The sequence below is a fragment of the Babylonia areolata genome, chromosome 4, assembly GCF_041734735.1.
Source record: "Babylonia areolata isolate BAREFJ2019XMU chromosome 4, ASM4173473v1, whole genome shotgun sequence".
Taxonomy (NCBI): Eukaryota; Metazoa; Mollusca; class Gastropoda; order Neogastropoda; family Buccinidae; genus Babylonia; species Babylonia areolata.
In genome coordinates this window covers 38,050,620-38,072,280 of record NC_134879.1, presented here as the reverse complement: position 1 = coordinate 38,072,280, position 21,661 = coordinate 38,050,620, and the positions used below count along the sequence as shown (strand labels likewise).

At 42.3% G+C, this 21,661-nt stretch overlaps 1 protein-coding gene across 1 annotated transcript in view; it reads right to left on the bottom strand.

The window, feature by feature from the left end:
- LOC143281678 (potassium channel subfamily K member 13-like) overlaps positions 1 to 21,661 on the bottom strand; it is a 92,935-nt gene that overhangs the window by 15,876 nt on the left and 55,398 nt on the right. The gene's annotated exons all lie outside the window — the stretch shown is intronic.

Genomic DNA, 21,661 nt, shown 5'->3' with positions numbered 1-21,661 from the left:
GCTGATACACTCTGGAAAAAAAATCTTCAGTAACAGGTGTCCAACTCAAATTTCCTGTGATTATTATCTGTTTATCTTAATCTAATCAATAATCTTTTTTTTTCCCAGTAGTATGTATATATTCATGAATGATTGCATAACAATTCTAGGGGCAAAGGGGAGATTAGGCCGTCTCCTAACGGCCTTCAACATTCACAGAATGACGTGGGTGGATCCACTGTTGACACCAGTTCTTCAACTGCCTTTTTGTCCACCCAGGAACGACAACCCGGGGCTCACAAGCCTGGAAGGGCCAACACGTTATCTTACCACTTCCTCCACCCCCCACCCCCAGGTCTAATCACCCCATGTCTCCAGACCCACAACACGTCCAAGGCAAAGGCAATATCGGAAAACCAATTTGGTCCGGCATCAACATCCAGCCATGTCCTCCTGCCAGTCACGTCACTGCCAGGGGGAAAGAGGGGGGTTGGGGAGGGTGGAGGTTTAAAAGGGTTTCGATTTGAAGGGACTGAGCTTTAAATAGGATCGATGATGGTGAGGTGTGCGTGTGTGACTGTGCAGACAGGCAGTAAGTTGTGTGTTGAGCCGGCTCCCTGCAGGCAGGGACCGCCCGCCATGGCCTGCCCTGTGCATTGATCGTCACTTGACTCACTGTCCCCACACATCTTGACACACCGGCAACTAGCCACTCACTTCACCTCGCCTTGGTTAAAAGGAAAAAAGTTTATCAGCTTCCAAACTCAGCAGGCTTGAAGGCAAAGCTTTTTGCCAATGGTTTCCGAGTGATGAAGGAAAAGAACACCCCCATTGTCCTTTCGGCGCCATCTCGTTCAGCGCTGCCGACAGTCGGCGATTGCTTCATGACTTCCTGCTCAGTCCTCTGGGCCTTCGGGGGAACACTGGCGGGGCAAGAACACAAAGTGGTGGGGTGGGGGTGGGGTGGGATGGGGGTGCTTGTAGGGGATGAGTGGGGGAGGAGGAGAAGGAGGAAGATATCGGTGTTTGACTTGTATCGACGTTTTAAAAATAGAAATATTCTGATGTGCTCTGGAAAATTTTCGAAATCTATAAAAATACAGATTTCAGTATTATCGTTTTTATCGTTTATGGCCGGTGTTATCTGTTATCTGTTGCTTTGGTTGCCAGGGTCAAAAGAGGTCACTGACACCGCCAGCGGAAATATAAAAATAGACATTTCTGATGGAGACAACAGGATATCCGGCAAATTGAAAGATAGAGAAGGTCTGAGAGTAACGGGAGAGAGAGAGAGAGAGAGAGAGAGAGAGAGAGAATGACAATGACAAATGTTTTATTGAAGGAAGAATGGATAAGCTGGAAGCTTCTTTACACCATGCCCTCACACACGCATACACACACATACACACATTGTAATAAATGAAATAAATATGAATAATAAATGATATAGAACAAACCAAATAGATAATAATAGTTGCATAAATGGATGAATCAAAGACTACAATTACAGAAACATGAAAATCATACAAAACATTGCCACATGAAAATCTTCAAACACACACGTGTGTGCACACACAGACATAATACACATAATCTCGAACACACAAGTACACAGAAATACACATGCATACTTACACTCGCCGATTTTCCTTGCTTACACACTGTTGGAGAACAATTAATCAAAGTACGTTGGCTTACTAGGATCCCATCGTATGCTTTGATTTTGCTGGTACTAATTACATTTGTTGCATCAGATATTTTTGATACGCTTTTTTGAAAGATGCTATGGTAGATCTATTTCTAAGGTACTCGGGGATTTCATTCCACAGTTTACCACCGGAATAAGTGAGAGAGGACATGAAAAGGTTAGTTCTGGGACGAGGGGTAAAAATGGTACTCTTGCTACGAATGATTCTTTCCGGGAATTTCCTATAAAGATAGGGCGGTGCAAATTTCTTCATAATTTTGAACATAAAAACACCCTTGTTAAAGCGACATTTAAGATGAAAGGGGAGAATATTTAGTTCAACATAGTCATTTGCTTGAATAGAAGATTTAAGGAGAATGAGCTTAAGGGAACTGTATATACTTTCAAGAGGTTTTAAGCAATTTTTACTAGCCCAGTCCCAGCATGTTGATGCATAGTCAATATCAGGCTGGATGTATGCATGAACTAATAATTTACGGGTATTTTGATTAAGGAAATGCTTAATTCTTTTGAGCTGAAATACTTTTTTCGATAACTTCATGCATAAAGCAGAGATATGGTAAGACCAGGAAAGGTTATTGTCAAGTGTAAGACCAAGTAGTCTGTAAGAAATAACTTCCAGCAAATCATTATCAACTACCTTGAGCCCTTTTATTTTAGATTTGATATTTTGTCGTTTTTGTCTGGTTGTGATTAACATAAATTTAGACTTCTGTGGGTGAATTGCCATGTGGTTAATTTCAGTCCAGTTTATAAGTTTATCAATATCGCTCTGCAACTTAGTGCATACTGTATTGGCATTTGCGTCTTTTTGATGGAGTGTTGTATCATCAGCGAAAAGTTCGCAAGAGGGTGAAACATGAAGTGGAAGATCATTTATATAAATTGAAAATAAAACAGGCCCTAAAACTGATCCCTGAGGAATACCATAATTAACTGACATATGAGGGGACATTTTAGAAGCTTGGATAACCGCTTGTTTCCTATTATCAAGAAAAGAAGATATCAGTTCAACTGAATCAGATGATAAGCCATACATAACTTTTTCGAAAGTAGTTTATGATCTATTGTATCAAAGGCTTTTGCAAAATCAACAAAAATAGACCCAGTAAATAAGTTATCATTAATGTTTAAATGCCATTCCTCAACAAGATTAGTCAGTGCAGTATGACAGGAATAATTTTTTCTAAAGCCATTTTGATTGGGGTGAAATAAATCATATTTGTTGAAATGTGACTGAAGGTTAAGTTTGATATGTTTTTCGAGGGGTTTGGATAATGTGAACAATATTGATATAGGTCTATAGTTAGTAGGGTCAGATGGATCACCATATTTAAAGACAGGTAACACTTTAGCATTTTTGAAAGCCTGTGGATAGGAGCGTTTTTCTATACAGAGGTTATAGATATACGTGATGTGTTCAGAGATGACAGGTGCTGCTATCTTCAAAATCTTGCTATCGATGCCATCTAAACCTCGGGATGTGGACTGTTTTAATGAACATAATTCTTTGAAAACATCATGTACACTAATGTATGCTAGCTGAAAGTTAGAATGTATTCTTTTCGTGTTACAAAAACATTTGAGCAATTGTAAGTCATTGGACTCGGTGATATCAACCCGGACAGTTCTTTCTGCGACAGTGGTAAAGTGTATATTTAGAATTTCAGCTGACATCTCATTCCCAGAAGGTGTAAATTGAACTTTTTTCCTGACAGTTGGTTGATAGCTTTCCAAATGGATTTTGTATCTCTTTTAGATATTATCAGATCACTCAAATATTTCTTTTTGGCAGCCCGTTTCATTGATGTTACTTTATTTCTATGTTTCTTAAATTTCTCATCTTTTCCTGTAGTTTTTAATAATAGTTCTCGAGCCTTTATTTCAATATTTATATCTTCTGTCAACCACGGGGCCTTATCATCCTGTCTAACGCGTTTAGTGCTCAAGGGAACATGTTTGTTGAAGACGGAAAGAAAGTACTTATACCATGTCGCAAGTGCACTGTCAGGGTCGGTACACTGGTAAACATCAGAAAATTTAGCCATACATAAATCAGACAGAAACCCTTCTGTGTCAAAAGTTCTGTAACTACGGAATGACATATACCTGTGACTGCATCTGGGCATTTTTTATACCTTTCTTTGACCATGTCAGACATACTGGAAAGTGATCACTAAGGCCAAATACAGGAACAGAGGAACATCACGTCCCTCCAACGGCAGTGCACCATGAATCTGCCAGCACCGAAGACCTTGACAGGACTCATCCCAAGCACGGATGTGGAGGGGGATCCAAAACTGAGGTCACCATGATTAACTGATTAATTAGATGAAGGAGGAGGAAGCGTCAACGTATTTTTGTTGGATAACAACACATTCTAATAAAAGAATGAATGTGGTGAAAGCAAATATTGAAACAAAACAGAAACAGAAAGACAGTTCCTTACTTGAAGAAAAATTAACAGCAACCAACAAGCCATCCAACACATAATAATAACTCCGTTCATTCATTCATCCATCCATGGCATAAATTTTGCAATCAAGTTTGTCACCTCGTGATCTCCTGATGTTAACATGTTAAAGAGATATTTCCTTATTGCAGTGTACTTTTTTTCTTCTTCTAAAACCAGATATTTATTTGTCAGATCATCGTGAGGTTTATAATCAAGTAAAAAATGAATTTCACCATCAACTGTGGATTTCCACAAAGGGCATGGAGAAGCTGTGGACGAACCTGGCACGAACCATTTTACGTTGGTGTTAAAGCCAAGAATTCTTGATCTAAACTGTGCAAGCGTTTGCGATGCCATTTGATTGTTATAACAGAAACTGTTCAGCTTGGAATAAATATTATTAAAATCAACTGATTCTGAAGTCCCAAAATTGTTCCAGACAAAATAATTACATCGTCAGCATATAATAACAAAATTTGTTCAACATCATTTGGAATAAAAATGAATACCGTGTCTACATTTCCTTGGTAACTTAACTGTTAATTCATGTTATTCATTAATAAGAAATGAAAACCTACTTGTGTTCAGCAAACACCCGTCTCCTTTATCAGTCAGAGTAACTCCCCCTCTCTTTGTATCCAGGTCAGTTACTGCACATCGCACACTTGTCTCCCCCTGTCTCCATTGTCATAGCCATGAGAAGACCAGGAAAATAGTAAATCTATTGACGGGAGGGAGGGAGGGTGAGAGAGACAGAGACAGAGAGAGAGAGTGTGTGTGTGAGACAGAGACAGAGAGAAGTGAATGTTGACTCAACAACAACATACCTATTTCAAAGCAAAGTGAATTGGATAGGAACCTGAAAAGAACACCCTTCGCATGTAAAAAAAAGTTTCCCCGACTTTGATTGCATTAAATCTCCAGACTTTTAATGCACACTTCTTCTGCAGTAACTGTGTCAACAAGTCGGGAACAAACTTCGTCACCATCATTATCACCGGCAGTGTCTTGGGGAGTTAGGAGGGGGAGGGGCGTGGGGGTGGGAGAGAGAGAGAGAGAGAGAGAGAGAGAGAGAGAGAGAGAGAAGGACGGACGGTCGGATGGACAGATACGGACAGACAGGCAGACAGACAGACGGACGGACGGACAGACGGACAGACGGACGGACACACACACACACACACACACACACACACACACACACACACACACAGAGAAGGGGGTGGAAGGGAGAAGGGGGGAGACCGGAACAGATTCACGTTGAGTCACACGCGCGCGCTCTGGGCGCGTGCGTGCATTCGTTCATTCGTGCATGGGTGTGTGCGTGTGTGCGTACGTGTGTGTGTGTGTGCGAGAGAGAGAGAGAGAGAGAGAGAGAGAGAGAGAGAGAGACAGAGACAGAGACAGAGACAGAGGCAGACAGATAAAGACAGAGACAGAGATGGAGAGAGACAGACTGGGACAAGCATACAAACGGACAGAGGCAATATTTACTTCACTGGATTGGAAGCGAAGAAAGGCGTTAGAGGTTCTGAAGATTTTAGCTCCGTATCTTTATGTGAACAAAATCACCAGTGCAAACACACACACAGACACAGACACAGACACAGACACAGACACACACATAGAGACACAGACACACAAACACGCACAGAGACATACACACAGACACAGACATAGACACACACACACACACACACACACAGATTGAAGGTGTATTGATCGACCCTGTTGGGATATGGGGACATTAATCGGAAATCAAACACGTGAATATCACATAAATACCCGCAGAGCAGCACTTACAGATCTGCCAGACATTACCGACATAAATTAGTTTCACACGAAAAAAAAAAGAAGAAAAAAAAGAAGAAAAAAAGAAAAAGAAAACCGCAAATTATTACACACACACACACACACACACACACACACACACACACACACACACACACACACACACACACAACAAAACAAAACAAAAAACCCAAATGTTTTTAAACTCTAAAAATAAACTGCAAAAAAAAAGACAGAACAAATTAAAGACGTACCGATTTTTGTGAAATAAATTGATCCTGCAAAGTGGCGCGTTTTGAGCAATCATAGCAAAATGAAATTCTCTTGCTCTGTCCCACAATGTGTACACAACCTTCCTCACAGGACATTTCTCATCCTCATCCTATCTCACTCATCACCTCATGGTTTCGGCACTGAAATTTAATCAGTGGGGTTCCGTCTGTATATGTTCATTGTTGCGTAACGCAACTCAATGCACCGCGCACAATCCACTTGCACAACGTACACTGTGAGCACATCATAAACCACCATCCTTTTACACCATGCAATCACATCGTAAACCACCATCCTTATACAGCGTGATACCACATCATACACCACCATCCTTATACAGCGTGAAACCACATCATAATCCACCATTCTTATACAGTTTGAAACCACATCATAAACCACCATCCTTTTACAGCGTGCAACCACATCATAAACCAACATCCTTTTACAGCGTGAAACCACATCATAAACCACCAGCCGTATACACTGGTGTGAAACCACATCATAAACCACCGTCCTTATACAGTGTGAAACCACATCATAAACCACCATCCTTATACAGCGTGAAACCAGATCATAAACCACCAACCTCATACAGCGTGCAACTACATCATAAACCACCATCCTTATACAGCGTGAAACCACATCATAAACCACCATCCTTATACAGCGTGAAACCACATCATAAACCACCATCCTTATACAGTGTGACACCACATCATAAACCACCATCCTTATACAGCATGAAACCACATCATAAACCACCATCCTTGTACAGTGTGAAACCACATCATAAACCACCATCCTTATGCAGTGTGAAACCACATAATAAACCACCATCCTTATACAGTGTGAAACCACATCATAAACCACCATCCTTATGCAGCGTGAAACCACATCATAAACCACCATCCTCTTACAGCGTGAAACATCATAGACCACCATCCTTATACAGCGTGAAACCACATCATAAACCACCATCCTTATACAGCGTGAAACCACATCATAAACCACCATCCTTTTACAGCGTGAAACCACATCATAAACCACCAGCCGTATACACTGGTGTGAAACCACATCATAAACCACCGTCCTTATACAGTGTGAAACCACATCATAAACCACCATCCTTATACAGCGTGAAACCAGATCATAAACCACCAACCTCATACAGCGTGCAACTACATCATAAACCACCATCCTTATACAGCGTGAAACCACATCATAAACCACCATCCTTATACAGCGTGAAACCACATCATAAACCACCATCCTTATACAGTGTGAAACCACATCATAAACCACCATCCTTATACAGCATGAAACCACATCATAAACCACCATCCTTGCACAGTGTGAAACCACATCATAAACCACCATCCTTATGCAGTGTGAAACCACATAATAAACCACCATCCTTATACAGTGTGAAACCACATCATAAACCACCATCCTTATGCAGCGTGAAACCACATCATAAACCACCATCCTCTTACAGCGTGAAACATCATAGACCACCATCCTTATACAGCGTGAAACCACATCATAAACCACCATCCTTATACAGCGTGAAACCACATCATAAACCACCATCCTTATACAGTGTGAAACCACATCATAAACCACCATCCTTATACAGCATGAAACCACATCATAAACCACCATCCTTGCACAGTGTGAAACCACATCATAAACCACCATCCTTATGCAGTGTGAAACCACATAATAAACCACCATCCTTATACAGTGTGAAACCACATCATAGACCACCATCCTTATACAGCGTGAAACCACATCATAAACCACCATCCTCTTACAGCGTGAAACCACATCATAAACCACCATCCTTTTACAGCGTGAAACCACATCATAAACCACCAGCCGTATACACTGGTGTGAAACCACATCATAAACCACCGTCCTTATACAGTGTGAAACCACATCATAAACCACCGTCCTTATACAGTGTGAAACCACATCATAAACCACCAACCTCATACAGCGTGCAACTACATCATAAACCACCATCATTATACAGTGTGAAACCACATAATAAACCACCAGCCTTATGCAGCGTGAAACCACGTCAAAAACCACCATCCTCTTACAGCTTGAAACATCACAAACCGCCATCCTTATACAGCGTGGGGAAGTTTGGCAAAATAGGTATGTCTTGTGTGTGAGTGAGTGAGTGAGAGAGAGAGAGAGAGAGAGAGAGAGAAGACAAGACAAGACAAGACAAGACAAGACACAAATCTTTATTTCGAGGATAACAGATAAGCACTGGTGTGCTTTTTTGCATCCAGTCCCCGCCCTGAATTGGGTCTACACCACACAATACTAAATAAAATGAAAGCAACAACAAAGAACACACACACTGTCACAACCCGTAAGGGGTTGGCCATGAACCCCAGCCCCTTCCCAGACTAGCTAACGTCCCGACAACACAAACACGGAGACACAGAACAGTTCAGCTCGTTTTACTGTGGTCATGCCAACATACACAAATAAATGAACGCCACAAACCCAAGCATTACTCACACACACACACACACACACAAAAATAACCTCTGTCTAACTGCAGCACAATTCTACAATTTTTAGTCAACAGCAACGCCAGTTCTGCTCAAACACGCTGCTAGAGTTCAGACATATGCTGACAGCCAAGGACGGACCACGCTGGTAGTTTGCTGGCTGAAGCTGATCGGGCAAGAGGGACAGTGGGAAAGTGGGAGCGGGAACGGGAACGGGAGTGAGGAAGTTTCGGGGTGACACGTTAGAAGGGGGACGAGGACCATTCCAGACTTGTCCCGGAGACCCGTCGAAGGCAGTGGCACGGAAGGGAGGGAAACAGGAAAACCTGTCACCAGGTAAATGGGCACACCGCTGCCCAGGGTGAAACACAGACCCACACACACACAGAGAAAGAAGGGGGTGACAACGAACACACCCCACTACTTCTGTAAGACGACACCCAACAGCTCCCACGCTGGAACGGTGATCCGTCTCTTGACAGAGCTTGGCATCAAAAGCCCAGAGAAATCTTTCTCTCCCGACCAGATGACTTCTGAACTCGCTCAGAGTTCATGAAACGTTCAGGGGAAGGGACATGACATACACATGTCCTCAGATATGCACGTGTAAAAGCATGAAGGAGAGAGAGGGAGGTGAAGGAGAGGGATGGAAAGAGGGAGAGAAGGGAGAGAGAGAGAGGGGGGGGAGAGAAAGGTGGAGAAGGGATGGAAAGAGAGTTGTACATGAACACATGCATAGCAACCGTCAGGAGCCGTGACACACACACACACACACACACACACACACACTCACTCATTCACTCACACATGGCATACAGGCACAAGCATGGTGTTTGTAAAATGCATAGGAAAAAATGAACAAAATGAAAGAAACAAACACACACAACACACACCGCACTACAGAACAGAATGGGGAATGGAGGGTGAGGGAGGTTCTCACTCAACCATACACATTTGACAAACACTATCATTAAAATGGACGATTTACATAACACATTATGACATAAGGTGGGAGAGGCAATGTTTTTTAAGTGGTTCGGCAATGGTGTTGTTTAATTGTGTCTGGGAGTGAGTTCCATAAGGTGGCGCCTGAGTAAACCAGACTGGATTTGAACAAGTCAATATTCTTGGAATTGGGATATGGACTTTGGGGGGATTCTTTGATGAATTTACAGAAAATTTGTCTGTTAATGTTGGTGGTGCATTACCTGTCATAATCTTTTGCATCATGATTTCTTTATTGTACTCTAATCTACGGATTAGTGGGAGAATATTCGCTTGTTTATAGTGAGTCTAAAAGGAAAGTCTTTTTCAGGAGTACCAGCTTGAACCCCAGTTTATGAACATTCTGTAATGGCTTCATGGTGTTCGCACTTGCGGAGTCCCATAGTGTTGATGCATAATCTATTGTAGACTGGATATGTGCTTGAAAAAATAATTTTGTGTGAATGAAGGTCAAGGAAATGTTTGATTTTGGATAGTTGATGGGTTTTCTGGTTTGTCTTTTTGCAAAGGGAATTTATGTGAGGATTCCAAGTGAGATTGTTTTCAATCATGATCCCCAGAACTTTATGATCTTTAGAGACAGAGAGACGGAGAGACAGAGACAGAGAGCACCCCAGTCCCGACCACTGACGTATTTTGTTGTGTACAGAAAAGATGACGTCAGTAAGACGGCGGCCCACAAGGAGTGACGGAGTGTTAATGTTGCAGTCTGTAAACTTTCCCCACCCCCTCCCTCCCCTTTGTGCCCCGCAAAGTGAATCAGGGAGGCCACACCTATTAGCATAACTCGGTTACCTCCCGCTACAGGGCAGTGGAGCAGAGCCAGGAGGGGAGGTGACAAATGGCATTACAACACCACCCCCTCCCATCCCGCGCCACCCCCCTCCCATTCACCCTCCTCTCTCCTTCCCTCCCGAACCACTCACCATTAGACTTCTCTCCCCTTGTGCTTTTCTCTACCTCTCCAGATTCTCTCCCCTTGTACTTTCTCTTCCTCTCCATCATACTTCTCTCCCCTCGTGCTTTCTCTTCATCTCCATCAGATTCTCCCCCTTTACGCTATCTCTTCATCTCCATCAGACTTCTCTCCCCTTGTGCTTTTCTCTACCTCTCCATCAGATTCTCTCCCCTTATACTTTCTCTTCCTCTCCATCACACCGCCCCCCCCCCCCCCCTCCCTCGTACTTTCCATTAGATTCTCTCCCGTTGTGCTTTCTCTTCATCTCCATCAGATTCTCTCCCCTTATGCTTTCTCTTCCTCTCCGGATTCTCCACCCCTTGTGCTTTCTCTTCAGCTCCATTAGATTCTCTCCCCTTATGCTTTCTCTTCATCTCCATCAGATTCTCTACCCTTGTGCTCCCCCCCCCCCCCCCCTCCCCAGTCTGCGCAGTTCTCAAGTGGACAATTCTTTCGTTTCTTATTGTGCTTCCCCCCTTCCCCCCCAGTCTGCGCGGTTCTCAAGAAGACATTTCTTTTGCCTCTGACTGCCACCGCTCCACTGCTGTGCAAGTCCGCCGTGAGGCGCTGTGTAAAGACTTTTGTTACTCCGACTGGTGACGTTCTGTGGAGATTTTGCAATAGAAGATGGATTTAGCAGAATTCTTCCCCTCCCTCCCTCCCCCCCCCCCCACTCTCTCTCTCTGAGCATACATGCAATTTTTTTTGTTGGCTATCAATAAAAATCTTAAGAATAGTTTTCTTCTTCTTGATGAATATCAAGTTCATGTCGATTTTGTTTCACTGATGGGTGCTGAGTATTTCCGGTTTTCTGTTAATCACTGGAAGCTGACCTGGATTACGGACACTGTTGAACATCGGATCTCCTGAAGGTGGAGCCACGGGAACGGAGGCTGGTCATTAGCAGCAAGCTGCTGAATGACAGATGTGAACACAGAACCCTGGTCTGGCGGGAAATGGAGCCCCCTCCCACCCCTCTCCATTATATGTGCTGGGGTTTGGTTGAGTGTGTGTGCAGTGGGATTCGCCGTTGTTAACTTTGTCAACCAAACTGTTGAAACAGCCGAAAGAAAGCAGTGATTATGGCAGTGGCACAGCAAGCAATAATTATTGTGGTCGTAGGTGCAGCAGTAAAGGTGGTGATTTGATCATGATTTCAGTGTTGCTGGTTCATGAGCATAATGACCAGTTTGGTCAATGAAACCATGCTGTTCATCTCTGGTAAAGACCTGTGATATTGAGGCAAGTCCCTAGTCCTGCCCAGCTGTAGCACAGACCTGTGGTGTAAAGAGAAAAACCCTCTGCTGTCTAACTATATCAGACCTGTGATACAGAGGGAAGTAACTCGTGCTGTCCAACTCTATCAGACCTGTGATATAGAGGGAAATCCCGCTGCTGTCTATCAGACCTGTGATATAGAGGGAAGTCCCTCTGCTGTCTAACTGTATCAGACCTGTGATGTAGAGGGAAATCCCGCTGCTGTCTATCAGACCTGTGATGTAGAGGAAAGTCCCGCTGCTGTCTAACTCTATCAGACCTGTGATATAGAGGGAAGTAACTCGTGCTGTCCAACTCTATCAGATCTATCAGACCTGTGATATAGAGGGAAGTCCCGCTGCTGTCTAAATGTATCAGACCTGTGATATAGAGGGAAGTCCCGCTGCTGTCTAACTGTATCAGACCTGTGATATTGAGGGAAGTCCTAGTGCTGTCCAACTGTAGTATAGACCAGTGGTATAGAGGGAAGTCCCTCGTGCTGTCCAACTCTATCTGACTTGTGATATAGAGGGAAGTCCCTCGTGCTCTCAAACTCCATCAGACCTGTGATATTGAGGGAAGTCCCTAGTTATGTCCAACTCTATCAGACCTGTGATATTGAGGGAAGTCCCTAGTGATGTCCAACTCAATCAGACCTGTGATATTGAAGGAAGTCCCTCGTGCTGTCCAACTCTATCTGACCTGTGATATAGATGGAAGTCCCTCGTGTGGTCTTACTGTATCACAGACCTGTAATATAGAGTGAAGTCTCTCGTGCTGTCCAACTCTATCAGACCTGTGATATAGAGGGAAGTCCCTAGTGATGTCCAACTGTAGCACAGATCTGTTGTATAGAGGGAAGTCCCTAGTGATGTCCAACTCTATCAGACCTGTCAAATTGAGGGAAGTCCCTAGTGATGTCCAACTCAATGAGACCTGTGATATTGAGGGAAGTCCCTAGTTATGTCCAACTCAATGAGACCTGTGATATTGAGGGAAGTCCCTCGTGTGGTCTTACTGTAGCACAGACCTGTGATATAGAGTGAAGTCTCTCGTGCTGTCCAACTCTATCAGACCTGTGATATAGAGGGAAGTCCCTCGTGTGGTCTTGCTGTAGCACAGACCTGTGATATAGAGTGAAGTCTCTCGTGCTGTCCAACTCTATCAGACCTGTGATATAGAGGGAAGTCCCTAGTGCTGTCCGACTGTATCACAGACCTGTGATATAGAGTGAAGTCTCTCGTGCTGTCCAACTCTATCAGATCTGTGATATTGAGGGAAGTCCCTAGTTATGTCCAACTCTATCAGACCTGTGATATAGAGGGAAGTCCCTAGTGCTGTCCGACTGTATCACAGACCTGTGATATAGAGTGAAGTCTCTCGTGCTGTCCAACTCTATCAGATCTGTGATATTGAGGGAAGCCCCTAGTTATGTCCAACTCTATCAGACCTGTGATATAGAGGGAAGTCCCTCGTGTGGTCTTACTGTAGCACAGACCTGTGATATTGAGGGAAGTCTCTCGTGTGGTCTTACTGTATCACAGACCTGTGATATAGAGTGAAGTCCCTCGTGTGGTCTTGCTGTAGCACAGGCCTGTGATATAGAGTGAAGTCTCTCGTGCTGTCCAACTCTATCAGACCTGTGATATAGAGGGAAGTCCTTCGTGTGGTCTTGCTGTAGCACAGACCTGTGATATAGAGTGAAGTCTCTCGTGCTGTCCAACTCTATCAGATCTGTGATATAGAGGGAAGTCCCACGTGCTGTCCGACTGTAGCACAGACCTGATAGTGGAGTGATGGCCTAGAGGTAACGCGTCCGCCTTGGAAGCGAGAGAATCTGAGTGCGCTGGTTCGAATCACGGTTCAGCCGCCGATATTTTCTCCCCCTCCACTAGACCTTGAGTGGTGGTCTGGACGCTAGTCATTCGGATGAGACGATAAACCGAGGTCCCGTGTGCAGCATGCATTTAGCGCACGTAAAAGAACCCACGGTAACAAAAAGGTTGTTCCTGGCAAAATTCTGTAGAAAAATCCACTTCGATAGGAAAAACAAATAAAACTACACGCAGGAAAAAAAAAATACAAAAAAATGGGTGGCGCTGTAGTGTAGCGACGCGCTCTCCCTGGGGAGAGCAGCCCGAATTTCACACAGAGAAATCTGATGTGATAAAAAGAAATACAAATACAAATAGAGTGAAGTCTCTCGTGCTGTCCAACTCTATCACACCTGTGGACAATTGGACAACATGACGAAATGCAGCTCATGCCTTTTCTGTCAGCAGGAATGTCAACAACTGAGTTTGTTTTAGTCACTCGTAAACTCATCCGTAGACTGACTTATTGATTTGTTTATTTATATATTAATTTATTTATCATTAATTTATTCATTTATTTGTCTATCTATCCATTATTTTGATCTTATTTTTTGTCAACAATGGAACTTTTTCCCCATCAACATTAATGTCTGTATATGTTCACTGCAACTGAACAAAGAGAGAGAGAGAGAACGAACGAAGTTTTTTATTGAGGGAAGTGGAATAAGCATACATGTGCTTTTTTTCATCCAGCCCTCAGGGCAAATGGAAAATGAAAATGAATCAAAACATCCACAAAGTAGCAAAGAGATGAAGAAATAAAGACATGACATTCACATTCACATTTAAACATCTACATAATAAACATGTACATCTACATAATCATGATACAAACATCATCATATCATGAAGGAAAAAGATCAAACCATGCACCCCCCCCCCCCCCCCCCCCAAAAAAAAAACAAAAAAAAAAAAAACCAGCCCCTCCCAAGCCTCCCCCCCCCCCCCCAAAAAAAAAAAAAAAAAAAAGTATTCAGGACACTGATTGTGGTTATATATCAATAAGTAGTGCGATAGCCGTTAGACATACAATTAAACTATATATGCGTATTCAATAAGATAAAGTCAAGTTAAGTAGGATTGTTGACATAATTGTCCATAAGGTGTGTATGGTAATGTTTTTTGAATTCTTGAATGCTTTTCTGAACATTAAGATTGGATGAAATATTGTTCCATAAACAGCCTCCTGAATAAATGAGACTGGATTTAAACAGATCTACTCTTGGAATGGGGATCTTAATCTTGTTGGTCTGGCGGACTAGCGTGATGGGAAATCTATCTCTCAAAGATGGAGCATAATTAGACATGATTTTAAAAATAAAAACTGCTTTGTTGTATTCAAGTTTAAGCTTTAGGGGAAGAATATCTAAATGTCTGTAGTCGTCAGCAGTCAGTGATGAAGATTTCAGAAGGATTAATTTAAGAGCTCGTCTATGCAGACTTAGTAAAGGTTTTAGTATATTATCGCTAGCTGAATCCCAGAGTGTTGACGCATAGTTAATATGTGATTCAATATAAGCAAAAAAGAATAATTTTCTACAATGCAAATCAAGAAAATGTTTAATTCTGGAAAGCTGATAAATCTTTTTGGATAGGGTTTTGCATAATGACATAATATGACTGGACCAAGATAAGTTGTTATCAATGGTGACTCCAAGAATTTTATGATTATCAACTTCTTCTATTGGATGACCATTAATGGAAAAGGGTGGAAGGTTGTGTGAAAAATTTTGGCGTTTCTGTCTGGTGGTGAGTATGAGACATTTCGTTTTTTTTGGATGGAGACGCATGTGATTTAAATTGGACCATCTAACTATATCATTAATGCTTTGTTGTAGAGCATAGTGCACTTTGTCTATTGTAGTGTGATTTGTATGTATTGTTGTATCGTCTGCAAACATCTCACATAATGCATTAATAAATAGAGGCAAATCATTTATATAAACAGAAAACAATATTGGACCAAGAATTGAACCTTGAGGAACTCCGTAATAGATAGACTGTAAAGAGGATTGAGATTCATTCATAGATACAATTTGTCTTCTGTCTGATAGAAATGAAGATATGAGGTCAAGTGTATTTCCAGAAAAGCCATATAATTTTAGTTTTTTCAAAAGAAGAGTGTGGTCTATCACATCAAATGCCTTCATAAAATCCACCATGAGAACACCAGTAATTTCATTATTGTTTATATTTGTGAGCCATTGTTCGACTAAGTTTGTGAGTGCTGTATGACAGGAGTGCTTGGACCTGAAACCAGACTGATTTGGATGAAATAATTTGTAGTGATTGAAGTGATTAAGGATATGTTTGTTAATGTGTTTTTCTAAAGGTTTTGACAATATTGATAAAATTGAAATTGGTCTGTAATTGGAAGGGTCTGTACGGTCTCCTGACTTAAAAATGGGTACTACTTTCGCGACTTTAAAAGATTTAGGAATTATCTTTTTTGTGATACATTGGTTATAGACATAAGTAAGTGTTTCGGCAATTATAGGAGCAGAGAGTTTTAATATCTTTCCATCTATACCATCAATACCTTTCGAACCTGTTTGTTTTAAGTGGGAAAGAGCATAGTAAACTTCATGTACATCCATAAGAGGGATATCAAGGTGTGATGAAATATTCTTAGTGTTACAAAAGGTTTCGAGAATATCAAGTGAATTAAGGGATGACATGTTTGTTCCTACTGTTGAGTTAGCTACATTACAAAAATGTGTATTTAGGTTTTCTGCTGATATGTCGTTAGTTGTTGTGGATTGCGTGATATTATGTTTATTATTTAACTGATTTATGCCTTTCCAAATCAATTTATTATTGGATTTTGTGGAAATAAGTTCTTGAAAATAATTCTTTTTTTCTGAACGTTTCAAAGCATTTACAAGATTACGTTGTTTTCTGAATTCATCTTTCTTACCTTCTGAGAGAGACGAATCTCTTTCCTTAATCTTATCATCAATGGTTTTAGTCATCCACGGCTGTTTAGGATAGCTTTTGACACGTTTTGTTATGAATGGAGCATGTTTATCATATACATTAAGAAAATTGTGATACCAAACCTCCAGTGCTTCTTCAGGATTAGAGAACTGATAAACAGCTGACATATTAGAATGTATCAAGTTCTGTAGGAATAAATCCTTATCAAATTGTCTAAAATCTCTATGGCAAACGGTTTTATGTCTATTTGCAGGAATTTTTACACCTCGTTTGGACCATGTGAAACATATAGGGGAATGGTCACTGCAGCCAAAAGTTGGGGAACATACTTCTGTTATGGAGTTTGTAGATGAAGCGTATATATGATCTATAAGTGTTTTTGACGTTGCAGTAACTCTCGTGGGTATGTCAATTAACTGCGTTAGGTGAAATGATTCATAAAGTTTTGTCCAGTGTTTGTTTGATTTGAGTAAGTCAATATTAAAGTCACCTAATAGTATTATTTCACTTGAAGACAAAGAAGCTTCTTCCATCATCAACATAAACTTGTCTATCCAATCTACATGTTCAGCTGGATTTCTATAGATAAAGCCGAGAAGGATAGGTTTTGATTTCTTAAAGCGTATTTCGATCCATACAGATTCAACTTGATAATTTTCGAGTGATTCAATTCGTTTAAAGTTAATGTTTTGTTGAACATATACAACAAGGCCTGTTTCTCTAGAACATTTCGGATCATTACGAATAATACAATAGCCTGGTAGTAGTAAATCAGAGTCTTGTATATGGTCTGTTAGTCTTGATTCAGCAAATCCGAATATGTGAAACTGTTTTCCGGAGTTTGAAAGGACATGGGATACATCAGCGAGTTTGTTGATGATATGATTAATATTCAGAAAACCTACTTTAAAACCATCGGATATCGGCCAAGTGTTGAGTGTTTTAGTCATGGAACAGAAAAAATGAATACAACAGAGAGAGAGAGAGAGAGAGAGAGAGAGAGAGAGAGAGAGAAAGAGAGAGGGATGAGGGGAAGAGAGACATATATACATATATATATAAAGAGAGAGAGAAAGAAAGAAAGAAAGAGAGAGTGGGGGAGGGAATGAGAAGAACTTACTCAGAAATCCATCAATACCCCCCTCCCCCCAACCCCTCAACAAAAAAAAAAAAAAAAAAAAAAAAAAGAAAGAAAGAAAGAAAGGAAGAAAGAAAGAAAAAAAAAATGGTGAAAACTAAAAAGAGCAGCAATATTCAAAGAATATGACCTCCCTCCGGACACATAAAAAGACTGAAGAAATACGACAGTCAAACAGAAGAGAAAGGGAGACAATGCCTGGCCAAAGGGACAGCACTGCCCTGCAGGCCCGCACGGAAGATAACCACGATGAGGGGGGGCGGGGGGGGGGGGGGACACAACTAGAAACAACAGAAAGACAACACAGGAAATTACGGGCCTTGAATTTCCAACAGAAAAGGAAATTATTGCTGGAAAACACCCTGGGCATTATGAAAGATGGAGGGATTTGGGGGTTGGATGAAGGCAAGAGAGAGAGAGAGAGAGAGAGAGAGAGAGAGAGAGAGAGAGAGAGAGAGAGAGAGAGAATTGGAATGGCTTGTTCACAATCAGGCTACTGCCCCGAGTGAAGAGGTACTCGTAAACATAATACAACTCAATGAAAATACATAAACAAATAAGCATAAATATAGACAACAAAAAATACATTATATCCGTTTTGCGAAGTAACAATTTAGAGAGAGAGAGAGAGACAGACAGAGACAGAGACAGAGAGACAGAGAGAAGATGCATTGTGTGAGAACCGTGTTCACACTGTGACCAGACAGCAGGGACATGCGTTGTGACCAGGGACATGTGTTGTGACCAGGGACATGTGTTGTGACCAGACAGCAGGGACATGTGTGATGACCAGACAGCAGGGACATGTGTTATGACCAGGGACATGTGTTATGACCAGACAGCAGGGACATGTGTTGTGACCAGACATCAGGGACATGTGTTGTGACCAGACGGCAGGGAAATGTTTTGTGACCAGACAGCAGGGACATGTGTTGTGATCAGAAACATATGTTGTGACTTTAGGGACATGTGTTGTGACCAGGGACACGTGTTGTAACCAGAGACGTGTTGTGGCCAGGGACATGTGTTGTGACCAGGGACATGTGTTGTGACCAGACAGCAGGGACATGTGTTGTGACCAGACAGCAGGGACATGTTTCGTGACCAGACAACAAGGATTTGTGACCAGACAACAGGGACATGTGTTGTGACCAGACAGCAGGGACATGTGTTGTGGCCAGGGACATGTGTAGTGATCAGAAAACAGGGACATGTGTTGTGACCAGACAGCAGCACAGCTATCACCAGAACAACGAAAGACAGCCTAACCTTATCCAATACAACAGCCGGCATCCCGGGAACAGCAATGGAGCTTGGAATGGAGATACGGGAGGGGGAGGGGTATGATCCACTTCCTAACTGAATTATCTGTCCTGAAGCCAAGTCTGGGGCAGAGAGAGAGAGAGAGAGAGAGAGAGAGAGCTATAGATCTGTCTGTAAACTTCGCAGGCAATCAATATGACCCACACTCATTTACATAATATCAGGTCACCTCGCTGCGTGGGTAGCCCGGAAAGAAAGTCTCCCCCCCCTCCCCCTTACCTTCCCCTTCGTTCCCGAAGCAATGTTGACGTCTCTTTCCTTTCCGCCTTTATCTCCCCTTGAGCCTCCCACGGGACCCAGTCAACATACACGTCTTTCCCTGTCTTGCCCTCAACTCCTGGCGCTTTTTATGCATCGCAGATCAAACTGATCTTAGACCTTTTTCCTGCTTTGTATTCTGCAGTCGTGTGGAATACTGCAGTCATTATCGTTTATTCTTGTCCAGATTTAAATAGAACTATGGAACGTTATATTGATGGTGGGTAGGTGTACAAAGACGATTATCATGTTAGACGGATACAGACGATATCGTGTTTGAGAGATCCAGACGGTTATCATGTCAGAGAGATACAGACGATTATCATGTTAGATGGATACAGACGATATCGTGTTTGAGAGATACAGACGATTACAATGTTTGAGAGATGCTGGCGATTATCATGTTAAAGAGATGCAGACGATATAGTGTCAGAGAGATACAGACGATATAGTGTCAGAGATAGAGACGATTGTCATGTTAGAGAGACAGAGACGATATCGTGTCAGAGAGATACAGACGATATAGTGTCAGAGATGCAGACGATATAGTGTCAGAGAGATGCAGACGATTATCGTGTTAGAGAGATACAGTGTCAGAGATGCAGACGATTATCATGTTAGAGAGATGCAGACGATTATCATGTTAGAGAGATGCAGACGATTATCATGTTTGAGAGGTACAGACGATTATCATGTTAGAGAGATGCAGACGATTATCATGTTAGAGAGATGCAGACTATATCGTGTTAGAGAGATACAGTGTCAGAGATGCAGACGATATAGTGTTAGAGATGCAGACGATTATCATGTTAGAGAGATGCAGACGATTATCATGTTTGAGAGATGCAGACGATTTCGTGTTAGAGAGATGCAGACGATTATCATGTTTGAGAGGTACAGACGATATCGTGTCAGAGAGATGCAGGACGTGTCTGTGGCGTCATGTTGCACGTGCGGGGCAACGAGGAGACCAAACATGGCCGCTGTTTGCCTGGCTGCACCACTCTGCCCCCCCAGTCACCTCTCATAGAGTGACACTCTGACACTCGCTCTCTCCCTGCCTGAACACCCCATTCTGAGTGAGCAGCAGGTCAGTCTGAGTGCAGGTGGTGACTGAACGGCCCGGAGTGTGCTCTGAGCCCACGATGGGCACGTGACGTCACACAACACTGGGTGTCTCCATCGAGGCGGGTGAGGGGGAAGGAAGAGTAGGGGTCGGGGTGGGGGGAAGGGGGGTGGGTAGGTGGTAGGAGAGCGGACAGGTAAACGCCATTACCTGTTACAAGTGCTCTTTTCACCTGCAGCTTTTCAGAGCCCTATCTGGCGTGCCGGCGTCAGCGGCGTCAATACACGGCCATTAGTTCTCACTCACCACAACCACACTCATATACGCACTTAACAGATCCACACAGGGATGGACAAACAGACCGACGCACAGACACTGAGAGAGCAGAGACAGAGAGATGAGAGATAAAGAGGAGAGACATGCCTGTCCCAGTGTTCTTCATTCCACATACAGATACAAACAACAGCTACAAGTTGGGTCTTCCCGAATTCTATCCACCACACAGGTCAACAGTGGAAAAGCTGAAAAAAGTATATCCCTGTACCGTTTTCCCACAGATGTGTCAGAATTAACTTTTGCTAATGATGTTCTTTCATCGAGAGTTAGAAACACTGATGATAATGTCCTTGAAGCTACACTCTACATTGTTAGTTAGAAACTGATGATAATGTCCTTGAAGATACTCTCAACATCGTGAGTTAGAAACACTGATGATAATGTCCTTGAAGATACCTTCAACATCGTGAGTACTCTCTACATTGTTAGTTAGAAACACTGATGATAATGTCCTTGAAGATACTCTCAACATCGTGAGTTAGAAACACTGATGATAATGTCCTTGAAGATACTCTCTACATCGTGAGTTAGAAACATTGATTGTACTGTCCTTGAAGATACTCTCTACATCGTGAGTTAGAAACACTGATGATAATGTCCTTGATGGTACTATCTAAATCGAGAGTTAGAAACACTGGTGATAATGTCCTTGAAGACAATCTCTACATCGAGAGTTAGAAACACTGATGATAATGTACATGAAGATACTATTACATCGAGAGTTAGAAACACTGATGATAATGTCATTGAAGATACTTTCTACATCGAAAGT